The sequence below is a fragment of the Ambystoma mexicanum genome, chromosome 3q, assembly GCF_040938575.1.
Source record: "Ambystoma mexicanum isolate Mex_15411 chromosome 3q, UKY_AmexF1_1, whole genome shotgun sequence".
Lineage (NCBI taxonomy): Eukaryota > Metazoa > Chordata > Amphibia > Caudata > Ambystomatidae > Ambystoma > Ambystoma mexicanum.
The window spans coordinates 912,999,729-913,018,448 of NC_090926.1; the positions used below are offsets into that span (position 1 = coordinate 912,999,729).

The following is an 18,720-nucleotide window of genomic DNA, read 5'->3' on the forward strand; positions in this document are numbered from 1 at the left end:
TCATCCACTGCCTCATATGCTCATCCTCTGCATCATATGCTCATTCTCTGCTCATCCTATGCATCATATGCTCATCATGTGCCTCATACACTCATCCTCTGCCTCATATGCTCATCCCCGGCTCATCCTATGCATCACACGCTCAGCCTCTGCCTCATATGCTCATCCTCTGCCTCATACACTCATCCTCTGCCATATATGCTCATCCACTGCTCATCCTATGCATCACACGCTCAGCCTCTGCCTCACACACTCAGCCTCTGCCTCATATGCTCACCCTCTGCCTCATACGCTCATCCTCTGCCTTATATGCTCATCCACTGCTCATCCTATGCATCATATGCTCATCCTCTGCCTCATATGCTCATCCTCTGCCTCATACACTCATCCTCTGCCTCATTTGCTCATCCCTGGCTCATCCTATGCATCACACGCTCAGCCTCTGCCTCATATGCTCCTCCTCTGCCTCATACACTCATCCTCTGCCTCATATGCTCATCCACTGCTCATCCTATGCATCATATGCTCATCCTCTGCATAATATGCTCATCCTCTGCTCATCCTATGCATCATATGCCCATCCTCTGCTCATCCTATGCATCATATGCTCATCCTCTGCTCATCATATGCTCATCCTATGCATCATATGCTCATCCTCTGCCTCATATGCTCATCCACTGCCTCATATGCTCATCCTCTGCATCATATGCTCATTCTCTGCTCATCCTATGCATCATATGCTCATCCTCTGCTCATCATATGCTCATCCTATGCATCATATGCTCATCCTCTGCTCATCCTATGCATCATATGCTCATCCTCTGCTCATCATATGCTCATCATATGCCTCATATGCTCATCCACTGCCTCATATGCTCATCCTCTGCATCATATGCTCATTCTCTGCTCATCCTATGCATCATATGATCATCCTCTGCATCATATGCTCATCCTCTGCTCATCCTATGCATCATATGCTCATCCTCTGCTCATCATATGCTCATCCTATGCATCATATGCTCATCCTTTGCCTCATATGCTCATCCACTGCCTCATATGCTCATCCTCTGCATCATATGCTCATCCTCTGCTCATCCTCTGCTCATCATATGCTCATCCTTTGCTCATCATATGCTCACCCTCTGCATCATATGCTCATTCTCTGCTCATCCTCTGCATCATATGCTCATCCACTGCCTCATATGCTCATCCTCTGCATCATATGCTCATTCTCTGCTCATCCTATGCATCACATGCTCATCCTCTGCATCATATGCTCATCCTCTGCTCATCCTATGCATCATATGCTCATCCTCTGCTCATCATATGCTCATCCTATGCATCATATGCTCATCCTTTGCCTCATATGCTCATCCACTGCCTCATATGCTCATCCTCTGCATCATATGCTCATCCTCTGCTCATCCTCTGCTCATCATATGCTCATCCTCTGCTTATCATATGCTCACCCTCTGCATCATATGCTCAACCTCTGCATCATATGCTCATCCACTGCCTCATATGCTCATCCTCTGCACCATATGCTCATTCTCTGCTCATCCTATGCATCATATGCTCATCCTGTGCCTCATACACTCATCCTCTGCCTCATATGCTCATCCCCGGCTCATCCTATGCATCACACGCTCAGCCTCTGCCTCATATGCTCATCCTCTGCCTCATACACTCATCCTCTGCCTCATATGCTCATCCACTGCTCATCCTATGCATCACACGCTCAGCCTCTGCCTCACACACTCAGCCTCTGCCTCATATGCTCACCCTCTGCCTCATACACTCATCCTCTGCCTCATATGCTCATCCACTGCTCATCCTATGCATCATATGCTCATCCTCTGCCTCATATGCTCATCCTCTGCCTCATACACTCATCCTCTGCCTCATATGCTCATCCCTGGCTCATCCTATGCATCACACGCTCAGCCTCTGCCTCATATGCTCATCCTCTGCCTCATACACTCATCCTCTGCCTCATATGCTCATCCACTGCTCATCCTATGCATCATATGCTCATCCTCTGCATCATATGCTCATCCTCTGCTCATCATATGCTCATCCTCTGCCTCATATGCTCATCCTCTGCCTCATATGCTCATCCTATGCATAATATGCTCATCCTCTGCCTCATATGCTCATCCTCTGCCTCATACACTCATCCTCTGTCTCATATGCTCATCCCCGGCTCATCTTATGCATCACACGCTCATCCTCTGCCTCATACACTCATCCTCTGCCTCATATGCTCATCCACTGCTCATCCTATGCATCATATGCTCATCCTCTGCTCATCATATGCTCATCCCCTGCCTCATATGCTCATCCTCTGCCTCATATGCTCATCCTCTGCATCATATGCTCATCCTCTGCTCATCATATGCTCATCCTATGCATCATATGCTCATCCTTTGCCTCATATGCTCATCCACTGCCTCATATGCTCATCCTCTGCATCATATGCTCATCCTATGCATCATATGCTCATCCTCTGCTCATCCTCTGCATCATATGCTCATCCTCTGCTCATCCTATGCATCATATGCTCATCCTCTGCTCATCATATGCTCATCCTATGCATCATATGCTCATCCTTTGCCTCATATGCTCATCCACTGCCTCATATGCTCATCCTCTGCATCATATGCTCATCCTATGCATCATATGCTCATCCTCTGCTCATCATATGCTCATCCTCTGCCTCATATGCTCATACTCTGCATCATATGCTCATCCTCTGCTCATCATATGCTCATTCTCTGCCTCATATGCTCATCCACTGCTGCATATGCTCATCCTCTGCTCATCATATGCTCATCCTCTGCTCATCATATGCTCATCCCGGCTCATCCTATGCATCACACGCTCATCCTCTGCCTCATATGCTCATCCTCTGCATCATATGCTCATCCTCTGCTCATCATATGCTCATCCTCTGCATCATATGCTCATCCTCTGCCTCATATGCTCATCCTCTGCATCATATGATCATCCTCTGCTCATCATATGCTCATCCTCTGCCTCATATGCTCATACTCTGCATCATATGCTCATCCTCTGCTCATCATATGCTCATTCTCTGCCTCATATGCTCATCCACTGCTGCATATGCTCATCCTCTGCTCATCATATGCTCATCCTCTGCTCATCATATGCTCATCCCGGCTCATCCCATGCATCACACGCTCAGCCTCTGCCTCATATGCTCATCCTCTGCCTCATACACTCATCCTCTGCCTCATATGCTCATCCACTGCTCATCCTATGCATCATATGCTCATCCTCTGCTCATCATATGCTCATCCTGTGCCTCATATGCTCATCCTGTGCCTCATATGCTCATCCTCTGCATCATATGCTCATCCTCTGCTCATCATATGCTCATCCTCTGCATCATATGCTCATCCTCTGCCTCATATGCTCATCCTCTGCATCATATGATCATCCTCTGCTCATCATATGCTCATCCTCTGCCGCATATGCTCATCCTCTGCATCATATGCTCATCCTCTGCTCATCCTATGCATCATATGCTCATCCTCTGCTCATCATATGCTCATCCTATGCATCACATGCTCATCCTCTGCTCATCCTATGGATCATATGCTCATCCTCTGCTCATCATATGCTCATCCTCTGCCTCATATGCTCATCCACTGCCTCATATGCTCATCCTCTGCATCATATGCTCATTCTCTGCTCATCCTATGCATCATATGATCATCCTCTGCATCATATGCTCATCCTCTGCTCATCCTATGCATCATATGCTCATCCTCTGCTCATCATATGCTCATCCTATGCATCATATGCTCATCCTTTGCCTCATATGCTCATCCACTGCCTCATATGCTCATCCTCTGCATCATATGCTCATCCTCTGCTCATCCTCTGCTCATCATATGCTCATCCTCTGCTCATCATATGCTCACCCTCTGCATCATATGCTCATCCTCTGCTTATCCTCTGCTTCATATGCTCATCCACTGCCTCATATGCTCATCCTCTGCATCATATGCTCATTCTCTGCTCAACCTATGCATCACATGCTCATCCTCTGCATCATATGCTCATCCTCTGCTCATCCTATGCATCATATGCTCATCCTCTGCTCATCATATGCTCATCCTATGCATCATATGCTCATCCTTTGCCTCATATGCTCATCCACTGCCTCATATGCTCATCCTCTGCATCATATGCTCATCCTCTGCTCATCCTCTGCTCATCATATGCTCATCCTCTGCTTATCATATGCTCACCCTCTGCATCATATGCTCACCCTCTGCATCATATGCTCATCCACTGCCTCATATGCTCATCCTCTGCCTCATATGCTCCTCCCCGGCTCATCCTATGCATCACACGCTCAGCCTCTGCCTCAAATGCTCATCCTCTGCCTCATACACTCATCCTCTGCCTCATATGCTCATTCTATGCTCATCCTATGCATCATATGCTCATCCTGTGCCTCATACACTCATCCTCTGCCTCATATGCTCCTCCCCGGCTCATCCTATGCATCACACGCTCAGCCTCTGCCTCAAATGCTCATCCTCTGCCTCATACACTCATCCTCTGCCTCATATGCTCATCCACTGCTCATCCTATGCATCACACGCTCAGCCTATGCCTCACACACTCAGCCTCTGCCTCATATGCTCACCCTCTGCCTCATACACTCATCCTCTGCCTCATATGCTCATCCACTGCTCATCCTATGCATCATATGCTCATCCTCTGCCTCATATGCTCATCCTCTGCCTCATACACTCATCCTCTGCCTCATATGCTCATCCCTGGCTCATCCTATGCATCACACGCTCAGCCTCTGCCTCATATGCTCATCCTCTGCCTCATACACTCATCCTCTGCCTCATATGCTCATCCACTGCTCATCCTATGCATCATATGCTCATCCTCTGCATCATATGCTCATCCTCTGCTCATCATATGCTCATCCTCTGCCTCATATGCTCATCCTCTGCCTCATATGCTCATCCTATGCATCATATGCTCATCCTCTGCCTCATATGCTCATCCTCTGCCTCATACACTCATCCTCTGTCTCATATGCTCATCCCCGGCTCATCTTATGCATCACACGCTCATCCTCTGCCTCATACACTCATCCTCTGCCTCATATGCTCACCCACTGCTCATCCTATGCATCATATGCTCATCCTCTGCATCATATGCTCATCCTCTGCTCATCATATGCTCATCCCCTGCCTCATATGCTCATCCTCTGCCTCATATGCTCATCCTCTGCATCATATGCTCATCCTCTGCTCATCATATGCTCATCCTCTGCATCATATGCTCATCCTCTGCCGCATATGCTCATCCTCTTCATCATATGCTCATCCTCTGCTCATCATATGCTCATCCCCTGCATCATATGCTCATCCTCTGCATCATATGCTCATCCTCTGCTCACCATATGCTCATCCTCTGCATCATATGCTCATCCTCTGCCTCATATGCTCATCCTCTGCATCATATGATCATCCTCTGCTCATCATATGCTCATCGTCTGCTCATCCTATGAATCATATGCTTATCCTCTGCTCATCATATGCTCATCCTCTGCTCATCCTATGAATCATATGCTCATCCTCTGCTCATCATATGCTCATCCTCTGCTCATCCTATGAATTATATGCTCATCCTCTGCTCATCATATGCTCATCCACTGCCACATATGCTCATCCTCAGCATCATATGCTCATCCTCTGCCTCATATGCTCATCCTCTGCATCATTTGATCATCCTCTGCTCATCATATGCTCATCCTCTGCCGCATATGCTCATCCTCTGCATCATATGCTCATCCTCTGCTCATCCTATGCATCATATGCTCATCCTCTGCTCATCATATGCTCATCCTATGCATCATATGCTCATCATTTGCCTCATATGCTCATCCACTGCCTCATATGCTCATCCTCTGCATCATATGCTCATTCTCTGCTCATCCTCTGCATCATATGCTCATCCTCTGCTCATCCTATGCATCATATGCTCATCCTCTGCTCATCATATGCTCATCCTATGCATCATATGCTCATCCTTTGCCTCATATGCTCATCCACTGCCTCATATGCTCATCCTCTGCATCATATGCTCATCCTATGCATCATATGCTCATCCTCTGCTCATCATATGCTCATCCTATGCATCATATGCTCATCCTCTGCCTCATACACTCATCCTCTGCCTCATATGCTCCTCCCCGGCTCATCCTATGCATCACACGCTCAGCCTCTGCCTCATATGCTCATCCGCTGCCTCATACACTCATCCTCTGCCTCATATGCTCATCCACTGCTCATCCTATGCATCATATGCTCATCCTCTGCTCATCATATGCTCATCCTCTGCCTCATATGCTCATCCTCTGCCTCATATGCTCATCCTCTGCATCATATGCTAATCCTCTGCTCATCATATGCTCATCCTCTGCATCATATGCTCATCCTCTGCCTCATATGCTCATCCTCTGCATCATATGATCATCCTCTGCTCATCATATGCTCATCCTCTGCCTCATATGCTCATACTCTGCATCATATGCTCATCCTCTGCTCATCATATGCTCATTCTCTGCCTCATATGCTCATCCACTGCTGCATATGCTCATCCTCTGCTCATCATATGCTCATCCTCTGCTCATCATATGCTCATCCCGGCTCATCCTATGCATCACACGCTCAGACTCTGCCTCATATGCTCATCCTCTGCCTCATACACTCATCCTCTGCCTCATATGCTCATCCACTGCTCATCCTATGCATCATATGCTCATCCTCTGCTCATCATATGCTCATCCTGTGCCTCATATGCTCATCCTCTGCCTCATAGGCTCATCCTCTGCATCCTATGCTCATCCTCTGCTCATCATATGCTCATCCTCTGCATCATATGCTCATCCTCTGCCTCATATGCTCATCCTCTGCATCATATGATCATCCTCTGCTCATTATATGCTCATCCTCTGCCGCATATTCTCATCCTCTGCATCATATGCTCATCCTCTGCTTATCCTATGCATCATATGCTCATCCTCTGCTCATCATATGCTCATCCTATGCATCATATGCTCATCCTTTGCCTCATATGCTCATCCTCTGCATCATATGCTCATCCTCTGCCTCATATGCTCATCCTCTGCATAATTTGATCATCCTCTGCTCATCATATGCTCATCCTCTGCCGCATATGCTCATCCTCTGCATCATATGCTCATCCTCTGCTCATCCTATGCATCATATGCTCATCCTCTGCTCATCATATGCTCATCCTATGCATCATGTGCTCATCATTTGCCTCATATGCTCATCCACTGCCTCATATGCTCATCCTCTGCATCATATGCTCATTCTCTGCTCATCCTCTGCATCATATGCTCATCCTCTGCTCATCCTATGCATCATATGCTCATCCTCTGCTCATCATATGCTCATCCTATGCATCATATGCTCATCCTTGGCCTCATATGCTCATCCACTGCCTCATAGGCTCATCCTCTGCATCATATGCTCATCCTATGCATCATATGCTCATCCTCTGCTCATCATATGCTCATCCTATGCATCATATGCTCATCCTCTGCCTCATACACTCATCCTCTGCCTCATATGCTCATCCCCGGCTCATCCTATGCATCACACGCTCAGCCTCTGCCTCATATGCTCATCCTCTGCCTCATATGCTCATCCTCTGCATCATATGCTCATCCTCTGCTCATCATATGCTCATCCTCTGCATCATATGCTCATCCTCTGCCTCATATGCTCATCCTCTGCATCATATGATCATCCTCTGCTCATCATATGCTCATCCTCTGCCTCATATGCTCATACTCTGCATCATATGCTCATCCTCTGCTCATCATATGCTCATTCTCTGCCTCATATGCTCATCCACTGCTGCATATGCTCATCCTCTGCTCATCATATGCTCATCCTCTGCTCATCATATGCTCATCCCGGCTCATCCTATGCATCACACGCTCAGCCTCTTCCTCATATGCTCATCCTCTGCCTCATACACTCATCCTCTGCCTCATATGCTCATCCACTGCTCATCCTATGCATCATATGCTCATCCTCTGTTCATCATATGCTCATCCTGTGCCTCATATGCTCATCCTCTGCCTCATATGCTCATCCTCTGCATCATATGCTCATCCTCTGCTCATCATATGCTCATCCTCTGCATCATATGCTCATCCTCTGCCTCATATGCTCATCCTCTGCATCATATGATCATCCTCTGCTCATTATATGCTCATCCTCTGCCGCATATTCTCATCCTCTGCATCATATGCTCATCCTCTGCTTATCCTATGCATCATATGCTCATCCTCTGCTCATCATATGCTCATCCTATGCATCATATGCTCATCCTTTGCCTCATATGCTCATCCTCTGCATCATATGCTCATCCCCTGCCTCATATGCTCATCCTCTGAATCATATGCTCATCCTCTGCTCACCCTCTGCATCATATGCTCATCCTCTGCTCATCCTCTGCATCATATGCTCATCCTCTGCATCATATGCTCATCCTCTGCCTCATATGCTCATCCTCTGCATCATATGATCATCCTCTGCTCATCATATGCTCATCCTCTGCCGCATATGCTCATCCTCTGCATCATATGCTCATCCTCTGCTCATCCTATGCATCATATGCTCATCCTCTGCTCATCATATGCTCATCCTATGCATCATATGCTCATCCTTTGCCTCATATGCTCATCCTCTGCATCATATGCTCATTCTCTGCTCATCCTATGCATCATATGATCATCCTCTGCATCATATGCTCATCCTCTGCTCATCATATGCTCATCCTATGCATCATATGCTCATCCTTTGCCTCATATGCTCATCCACTGCCTCATATGCTCATCCTCTGCATCATATGCTCATCCTCTGCTCACCCTCTGCATCATATGCTCATCCTCTGCTCATCCTCTGCCTCATATGCTCATCCACTGCCTCATATGCTCATCCTCTGCATCATATGCTCATTCTCTGCTCATCCTATGCATCATATGCTCATCCTCTGCATCATATGCTCATCCTCTGCTCATCCTATGCATCATATGCTCATCCTCTGCTCATCATATGCTCATCCTATGCACCATATGCTCATCCTTTGCCTCATATGCTCATCCACTGCCTCATATGCTCATCCTCTGCATCATATGCTCATCCTCTGCTCATCATATGCTCACCCTCTGCATCATATGCTCATCCTCTGCATCATATGCTCATCCACTGCCTCATATGCTCATCCTATGCATCATATGCTCATCCTCTGCCTCATATGCTCATCCTCTGCCTCATATGCTCTTCCTCTGACTCATATGCTCACCCTCTGTAGGTACATTTAGCAAAGTCCTCTGTGAAATGTACTTTCACACAGGCACAGCTCCACCTCAGTGATGATGCCCGATTAGGCCGAAACACGTGTCTGGGGTTGCTGTTGGTACTCTTGTTCAGAAGAGATTCAGTGCTGGACTCCCTTTGGGTGGGACAAAGACTGATATGCATATGGAAATTTCTCCTCTGTGAAAAGCGCAGTGAGCTAAAGCGTGGTTGACACTCTGCCGGGGGCCATCCACCCAAGAACAGTTCAATGGGCTGTTATTTTGCCGGTAGAGGGACTCCTAGGCCTTCTTTTGCTCATTCAGAATCTAGCCTGCCACAAAGGAAATGAGTATTGCACAGCCAGATCAGATTCATTGTAATAAGTCGAGGCATTCATCTTGATTTCCGCAATGTTGCAATGCTGTGCCTGGGAATCTAGGCTGCAAGGGCATGTTCATACAGCCCAGTGGAAATGTATGCATTTAAATAACAGATTATGTGACCCTGCCTGGTAATGTTGACACCACTGCTCCCCATAACCCATTGGTCTGCTACAATCCACAGCAGCTTATCATGACGCCTTCCTATTAGAATTTGTCCTTGGTTTGATTCTGTACAAATGATTCTCCTGTGCTTTCGTGAATTTCTTGATCACTGGTGTGTTCATAAAAAAGAGATTTTATTGCACCTTGAATTAAACCAATGGATATTACTTATATAGGGGTTAAAAAAATGGCTGTTGGACTCTTTGCAGCACTTACTTTTGGACACAGTTGAAAAACTTTCATAGAAAGATGTAATATCCAGGTATTAATTATTAGAAGATTACAAACTAAGCGAGTCATTTAGGGTTGGGTGGATTTTTTACTACCACTGAAGAAAGTTGCCTGATTTTTTCTGGAAATCCACCCGAGTCCAGATTTACCACCAACAGAGGTGGTATTTCTGGAATACCTCCAGTGCTATTTCAGAAATACGACCTTGGATAGCGGTAATGGCTCATATCACTACTGTTGATTTTCTTTATGCACAAAAGGGTATAATCTGGCCCTTTTATGCATTATATGAGGAAGACTCCCTCAACATGGCCTTTTGTAGTAAACACTTTGTTCAGTCTATTGAAGGGAAGAACCTGTGCTTCCGCTCTGAACAGTAAAACAGTAAAAAGAAAGATTTAAAAAAGAATGTGTACTGTTTTTTTTTTTTACCTCCATAAAAATAGGTGGCTTTCCTGAAAAAAGTCCACCTAAAATACTGCTGCCGGTTGGTCACCCTGAGTTACCTGGGGGCAACCAGACGTGGACTCCCTGCTCACTGTGCTCAGAGAGACGCAGCTTCCCCTCACTGATGAGGCCCAACAAGGCTGAAACACGTGTATGGGGTTGCTGTTGGTACTCTTGGTCAGAGAGGAATTGCCATAGCATTTCGGTGCTGGACTGCCCATGTGGGCGGGACAAAGACTGATATGCAAATGGTTATTTCCCATCTGTAAAAGGTACAGTGAGCAAAAAGCGTGTGCTGCAAACTCTCATCTCTGAACAGATTATCATGCGATGTTCTTTCTGGAGAGGAGCGCATGCTACCTTTTTTTGAAATATTGAAGGGAAGAACCTGTGCTTCCGCTCTGATCAGTAAAACAGTAAAAAGAAAGATTTAAAAAATCATTTGTACAGTTTTTTTTTACCTCCATAAAAATAGGTGGCTTTCCTGAAAAATGTCCACCTAAAATACAGCTGCCGGTTTTGACATGGAATACCACTGATGGTATTTGATCAAACCCCTGAATTGGGTGGATGGTAAAATCAATGGTATTTGCCAAATACTAATGATTCTACTGTTACCACCCGACTCTGAATGAGCCTCTAAGTCTGTGATCATTTTCCATTGTCTTGTTCAGAAGACTCTTCTCTTATGTGACTACAACAAAAGATAGACATGCAAATCAACACCAGTTTCAGGTATATATGTACAAAGTCACATGAGCACAGATACATCCTTCCATCTATATTTCACACTGTCACAAATACCTCAGTTACAGAAACTGAAACACACACACTCCACCTTATTTGAAAACACATGAATATAAAATGCTGCTCGTCCTCCCACTCCATTGCTAGGTCCAAGGCATATTCCCCTTGCAGTCTTCTCTGCGTCTGTGAGTTAAAATATGTAGCCAACTTTTCAAGCATAAAAAAACCACATCCCCTTGCAGTCTTTCGCTCGTCATTGTCCAAGTGCAGACGCCATTGCCACAATTACCAGCTAGACCCTGACCACAGCTTCTGTTGTGTCCGGCAGAGGCTGACTGGCAAATGAAATGAGTCTACAATAACTTTAAGGCAGGGAAACAGAAGGTGGTGAGGGGCAAGGAATGGGCTTGGTGTGGTGGGGAATTAAAGGGCGTCAGCGGCAAGCAATTGTGGTCTGAGCAATGTGAGCAAGGGAAGGAGGTGTGTGCAAGGTAAAGGAAGGAAATTGAGTTAATAGTTAAAGGATGGAGCAAAAGGGGGTACGGAAGTCTGAAAGTTAATTGTAAGAAACAGGGTGGGCATTGTGAATGTGGTGCAAGGAAAGGATAACGGAGGATGATGGGTAAGGAAAATAGGTTAAATGAGACAGAGGTACACATCTGGAATGGTAAGTTAGCAGATTTACTTTTGATGAGATCTATGCCCGACCTGCATGCCGCTGCACCCAATTGTGGGACTGGATTAGCCCACTTTCTTTTTTCAGACAAAGTGATGCATTCTTGCTTCATGAACATATGTTTCAATTACTACTTTTAATATTTTTTTGGTTGCTTTAGCATGTGCTTTGAAGGTACATGCAATTGTACATATTATAATTATAGTAAGTTTCAATTATAATTATAATCTTAGTCTGTTTCTCAGATATTTTGCCTCAAAATACAGATTAATAATAGGTTCCTCTCTTGTAGATTCATTGGTGCTTTGAAGGCCGGATTTATTGAACAGTATACTAGATCAGCCCTTGAATAACAACTTTGCAGAAAACATATGTTTTTGGTTCTAATTTTGAAGATAGGATAATATCTTCACAGCTTTCAGAATTGGAAGCTGTGGAACCACAAAGAAAGGTCTCAAATCCCCACCTTCAACACTTCATACATTATGTGATCCTGAGCAAATCACTTTTCATCGCTGTGCCTTATTTGCCTTAACTATCTCTACAGAAAGCCTCACTCATACTGGTTTGTACTCTTAAGTGTTACTCTCTAAATAATTATCATTCTAACAATTTATGTTAAGCATGCTGGTGAGGAGGCAGGGTGACAAGTGGAAGTCCTATGCTGCGAGGAGTGGGAACCAAGGGTGCAGGTATGGGTTTTGGGAGACAGGAAGCCAGGAATGGGTCTTTTGCCATGCCAGCTCATGTTTGGGTCTGAGAGCTTACCCAAAGCCCCTGGTTCAGCAATCGCTCTGCTCTACCATTGAATTCTCTCGCTTCACCACCTCTTTACATTTTTCTAAAACTAAAGATGGGATGGAAGGAAATATAGCCTGCTGTCAAATTACAAACGGTAACACATTGAAAACTTGGCTCAAATCCAAGCTTCCCCATTTCAGCAATTATATTATCTTGATGAAATAATTTTACTATGTATGGTAAGTGGGAGCATTTTGCAGGAGTCGGGGTCTCTAAGAAGCCACAAACATAACTGAAAAATATGTTACATAAAAGGAAAGTAATGCCAATAACATCTATTACATATACTTGAGAATGTGTCAGAGGGAGAGATGTTAGTATTCAATTTAATTGTTCGGTAAGTTGGGGCCACTGCACTGTGGGCTTCGGGCCATTGCACTATCGGCCAGAAAAGTGAACTTGCACCACAGGCCAAATGTTGCCAGTCCCCCCCTGAGGTTGTGTCCTGGCATCGACCCTTTTTAATTTGCATACTGCTGATTTGGGTAACAAACTCAGCAAGGACAATGCACTTCCTCCAAAGCTATGAGCAAAAACCATTAATTATTTTGATTATGTGGATGACCTGGCCATCTTTTATCAAAGTCTCCAATGTAGCCTGAATATGCTGCAGGATTACTTCTTCGACAGTGACCTTATAATTCATTGTTATAGGTCTAGGAACCTTTTGTCCCATCTGGTTCGGTCTAAGCTAGAAATAGTTTAACACTTTACCTACTTAGGCTTTGTATACTACTATTAACTGGTTTGGGGCCACATAGTCTCGCTATGCAATATTCTCTCTAGGGGTGGCGGTAAGCGGGAACTCTGAAGGAAAGATTCCCCTTTTTGGGACAAGGACTCTGATTCGGCAGTAAACTCCCTAAGGCCCTCTCTCTTGTACCCAAATTAACAACAGGGTTTCAGAAAGACCCAACAGACAAGCCACTGTTTGCTATTGTGCCATAAGATCCAAGATCCAACCTGAAGACATAGCTGGTAAAACTACTGTGAAGAAGAGTGCGCGAGTAATACTGATTAATCAGTAGTTAGAAACCAACAATACTGTGACGAGGAGGAAGGAGTGAGTAATGGAGAGTGTTCCACTCTAAAAGAAAAAGGACTACAATCTTCCACTGGGAAGGAGCCAGCAAAGTATCATAAAAAGGAAAGAAGGACCACTGTCACAGAGAAGTGAAACTTGGGAATTTCAAATCAGCAGTGTCGTGTAAGCTGGCCGAGACTCAAAGATCCTCCGCAGGGAGGAAGCAATACGCTAGTGTGCCCGAAAAGCACCAAGAGAGCTGAAGGTAGAAGAGTGCAGGGGTAGAAAGCTACAAGAGAGAGAGACAGTTGAGAGTTTTAGCATCACCCGTGAGAGGTAACACTGGTCCCATGGAGCCACGGACAAGAAGCAGAGAGAGTCGGAGTGAAGGCAGAAGCCATCCTGACCAAACAATAAGATGTCCCTATCCTGCATGCAGGCCCAGTGACGCCAATCCGTGGTGAAAAAGGTAACGAGGACGGATGGAGACCTGGGAGGGAACAAGGGTATAATGAATACCAGCATTATATACACCAGCTCTGCAACCACAGACACATCTCACGTCCCCCTTCATGAATTCTCCATACCCTGGCCGACATTCAAGACACACTCTACAGAGGACCTGGGAGAAACCATGGCGGTCCTCAAAACCACATCATATACAGACAACATCCTCCTAGAATCCATCCGCAAGACACTCCCTGCAGAATCTCTCCTTCCCTACCCGGAGTAATCAACAGCTCCCTAACTCAAGGCACCTTCCCATCGACCCTAAAAACAGGACAAATCCTCCATCTACTAAAGAATCCCACTCTGGATCCCCTTCACCCATCTTCCCTTCCTAGGAAAGATCATCGAAAAAGCGGTAGCCGTGCAACTGCAGCAACACATTGACACCAACAATCTCTTCCAAACCTACCAATCCAGGTTCAGACCCAGATGCAGCACAGATATGCCAACCATGCAAGTGGTCAACCACACCCTCAACATCCTTGACAATGGCCACCCCTGCCTCCTGGTTCTACTTGACCTCTCAGCCGCGTTCGACACAGTAGACCACCAGGTGCTCACAGACAACCTACATCAGCACATGTTGATCAGCCAACCACCAGCAGTTTGTTCAGAAGGGTACCACTTGATCACCAATGCTACCCATCACCTGTGGAGTCCTGCAGAGTTCCAATCTCTCCCCAGTGATCTTCAATCTATGCATGGAGCAACTGGGAGCCTTCCTTGCTACACTCAACAACCACAGCCACCAATATGCCGATGACACACAGCTATACCTCAAGATCAACTCCATCAAGGACATCCACATGTTCAAAACCTGCCTCTCGCTGGTCCAGTCTTGGATGTCCAGTGCATACTTGAAGCTCAACCCCTTCAAGACCAAATTCCTACTGCACACTAACAACATCGAACACCCAGACATACAGACTTCGATATCAATCACGAATGCTGAAGGCTTCACACCCAAGCACACCTCTTGTGCCAAGTTCCTCGGGTTCAACATCGACAACCATCTCTCCTTCAAGACACACATAGATAAGAAAACTCAGACAGCTTGGTATCAGCTCTCCTTCCTGTGGAAAGGCAAGCTCTTCCCCCATCTGGACAGCTTTAAATCAACCATTCAAGCAATGGTCCTATCCCACCTGGATGGGTCAATGACCTCCTCAAAAACCTCCCATCATCCTCCTTTGCAACCCTGAGAAGTGTCCCACACATGGATTCATGCCTATTCAAGGGTCTAAGCAGATGCAACCACTTCACCTCGGCCTGCATCGACCTTCACTGGCTCGCACTGCATGCACAAATCACCTTCAAGTCTTGCTGCATCAACTATTAGGCCATCGCCCTCAAGTCACCCAGCTACCTCGAGGAGAAACTCTGCATCTACGGCAGACAGTACACCATCAGAAGCCAAGAGACTTGAAATCCACCACTGCAAAAAGGAAAAGACAAAAACAGAAGCCTTATCTGCCTATGCCCCACGACTATGGAACCTCCTCCCCAGACTCACTCCCACACTCCTGCAATTCAGAAATGAACTTAAGACCCACCTCTCCAAGGAGTCTCACCTCCTTAACACCTAGGCCATCATGTGGCCTCCTCCGCCACTTGACTCACTAGACACCATCCACCCCTCTTTTCCCGGCTACCCTGTACAGCTGTGCCCCTCCTTTGTGCCCCTCTGTATTCAACCCCTCGCTGTATATCTGTTCTGTTGTTACCTCTGAAAATAGATCTGTTATGCATCTGTACTGTTGTATACCTCTGCAAAGCACTCGGTTGTGTATCTGTGTTGTTGTATACCTCTGTAAAGCACTCTGTTGCTTCTTGAAGCTGGGTCCACACTCAGTAAATACCATAATAATAAAAATCATAATAATAATCATACTCATCCCAGTGATACAAGAAAGAACTGAGAGAGGAAAACCCATCACAGGACTTATTGTACTCGTCCCAGTGATACAATTAAGAACCGAGGAAGTGAAACTCATCAGGCGACTTACCCTTCTCGTACCAGTGATACAAGAAAGAACTGAGAAAGTGAAACTCATCACAGGAATTATCCTTCTCATCCCAGTGATACAAGAAAGAACGGAGACAGTGAAACTCATCACATGACTCATCCTACTCATCCCAGTAATACGAGAAAGAGCAGAGAGAGTGAAAACTATCACAATGCTCATCCTACTCGTCCCTGTGATATGACAAAGAACCGAGAGACTGAAACCCATCAAGGGACTCATCCTACTCGTCCCAGTAATATGTGAAACAACGAAGATAGACTCATCACGGGACTCATCCTATTCATCAAAGTGATTGGAGAACAAAACAAGAGAGTGAAACCTATCCTCGGACTCATCCTACCTCTCCCAGTAATATGAGAAAGAACAGAGAGAGTGGGACTTATTACATGATTTATCCTACTCATCCCAGTGTTACGAGAGAGAACCAGGAGAGTGAGATCAGTACGGAACCCATTTTATTCATCTCAGTAATACAAGAAGAAGCCAAGATATTAAGCATAATTATTGGGTGTACTCTACTTGCCCCAAAGAGAAAGTCAGTAAACCAGAATCAAGTGCAGGACATGGAATCGATACAACAAGTAGTGCAGCCAACAGTTGGCAAGTGCGAGTCTTAAAAGTGCAGACAACAGGTGTCTAATAAGTGAAGGAAAGGGGACTTTATGGTTACAGATACAGACCACAAGTGCAGGGGATGCCAGGAGACAGTGCAGATGTTCAAATGGGTGGACAGGGTCCTGGACCCGATTTCAGAGGGTAGCCAGGTGACCAGTGCAGTATCAGGTGACCAGTGCAGTATCAGAGGAGATCAGCAGGGGAGAGGAAGAGAGAAGGCAGAAGCAAAGAGGAAGGTCTTGATGTGCTTCCGGAACCAGATATGGTTCTGCTCAAGTTTCAGAGAGGCAGGGAGGCTGTTGCAAAGGGAGGCACCAGCCGAAGAAAGAGATCTGCCCCCAACTTGTTGCTTGAAGAACCAACTGACCCTCAATGAGTTGGAGGTGAAGGCGTGAAAAGCTCAAGTAGGAAGGTATTTCCAGAGAGAGAGTTGGAGAGTTGGAGATATTGCAGTCCCAGGCCCCAGAAGGCCTTGTGACAATGCAGAGGGCTTTGAAACTAAAATATATACTCTCTAAAGACCATTTCAGCTCATCATCTTTCAACAGAGACTATTTTAGATGCGCGTACTGCTAGAAAACGACCAGCGCATGGTTACCTATCCTCTTTAGACAATATAAGACGTACTCTGAAGTTTAGTACATCATACTTATGTCTTCCAACACTTTAGAGTATTAATCATTTTGAGACACTAACCTCACACTGAGATACGCGAGTATATCTCAATGATACAATATGAATACCCACCAGATACCATATATTAAGTTGGTTAGCTCTTTGTCTTATTTTCTGATACTGCTGTATCATGATTTGCCACTATTTGTAAACACTTTCAAGTCAACATTACCTTTCATAATACAGATCAGAAATGACGTCATCCGCGCATGCGCGACATGACATCACATTAACCTTTTCTAGATTTTCTTTACCGGGGCTTGTTTTTATGCACGCCCATCATCTTAGCAATTCTCCTTAGATCTTTGGAACCTTCTGAGGAAGATTCCATATCATCTATAGAACACGTTACCGTTAAGAATACTTCTTCACTAGTTGCGCATGTGCCATATTACGCCATGGCTTCTAAACACAAATGATTCTTGCGACTTTCTACAATCAGACAGGCCCGGGAAATTGATTTCCAAGTTTGTTTCCCCTAACTAGTAGTAGGCAACGACGGCACTCGCGCATGCGCGCAGTGACATCGCAATACTAAAGAGTATATAAGCAGTGGGAACTACCCCAACACTGCAGCAGTCATTCGTCGGCATTCACAGTTCTCTAAAGGCTCTACGGTCACCTGAGGGAAACAGAAATTCGAAGTAAGTTGCTTGGAGATGTGCAGATTTTCCCTATCTAAGCTAGTGCACTACCAACTAGCCCCCTAACAATATTCATCTGACTTTACAGTCTATCTTTTTGTGAACACTAATAAATAAACTAGTATCCCTGGCTCAAGGAAGGCTCCTCAATCACCCGAGGGAAACAGATATTTGAAGTAAGTTTCTTGAGGTTTCCTGACTACCTCTATCTTCTCTAGCCCCTTAATAATATTTACCTGATTTTACAGATCGATTCTTTGTGAAAACTAGTGAACAAACTAGATCCATATTAGAGATGCAACCAAGCCTCCATGAAGCTCAGCATTTTATGAATTCTCCGCTAGTCTAACAAGTGTTATTTTTTTTATTTTTTTGTAAGA

The 18,720-nt window shown here is 45.4% G+C and overlaps 1 protein-coding gene across 1 annotated transcript in view; it reads right to left on the minus strand.

Moving 5' to 3' along the window:
- RGS9 (regulator of G protein signaling 9) overlaps window positions 1–18,720 on the minus strand; it is a 1,220,104-nt gene that overhangs the window by 831,256 nt on the left and 370,128 nt on the right. The window lies entirely within an intron of this gene.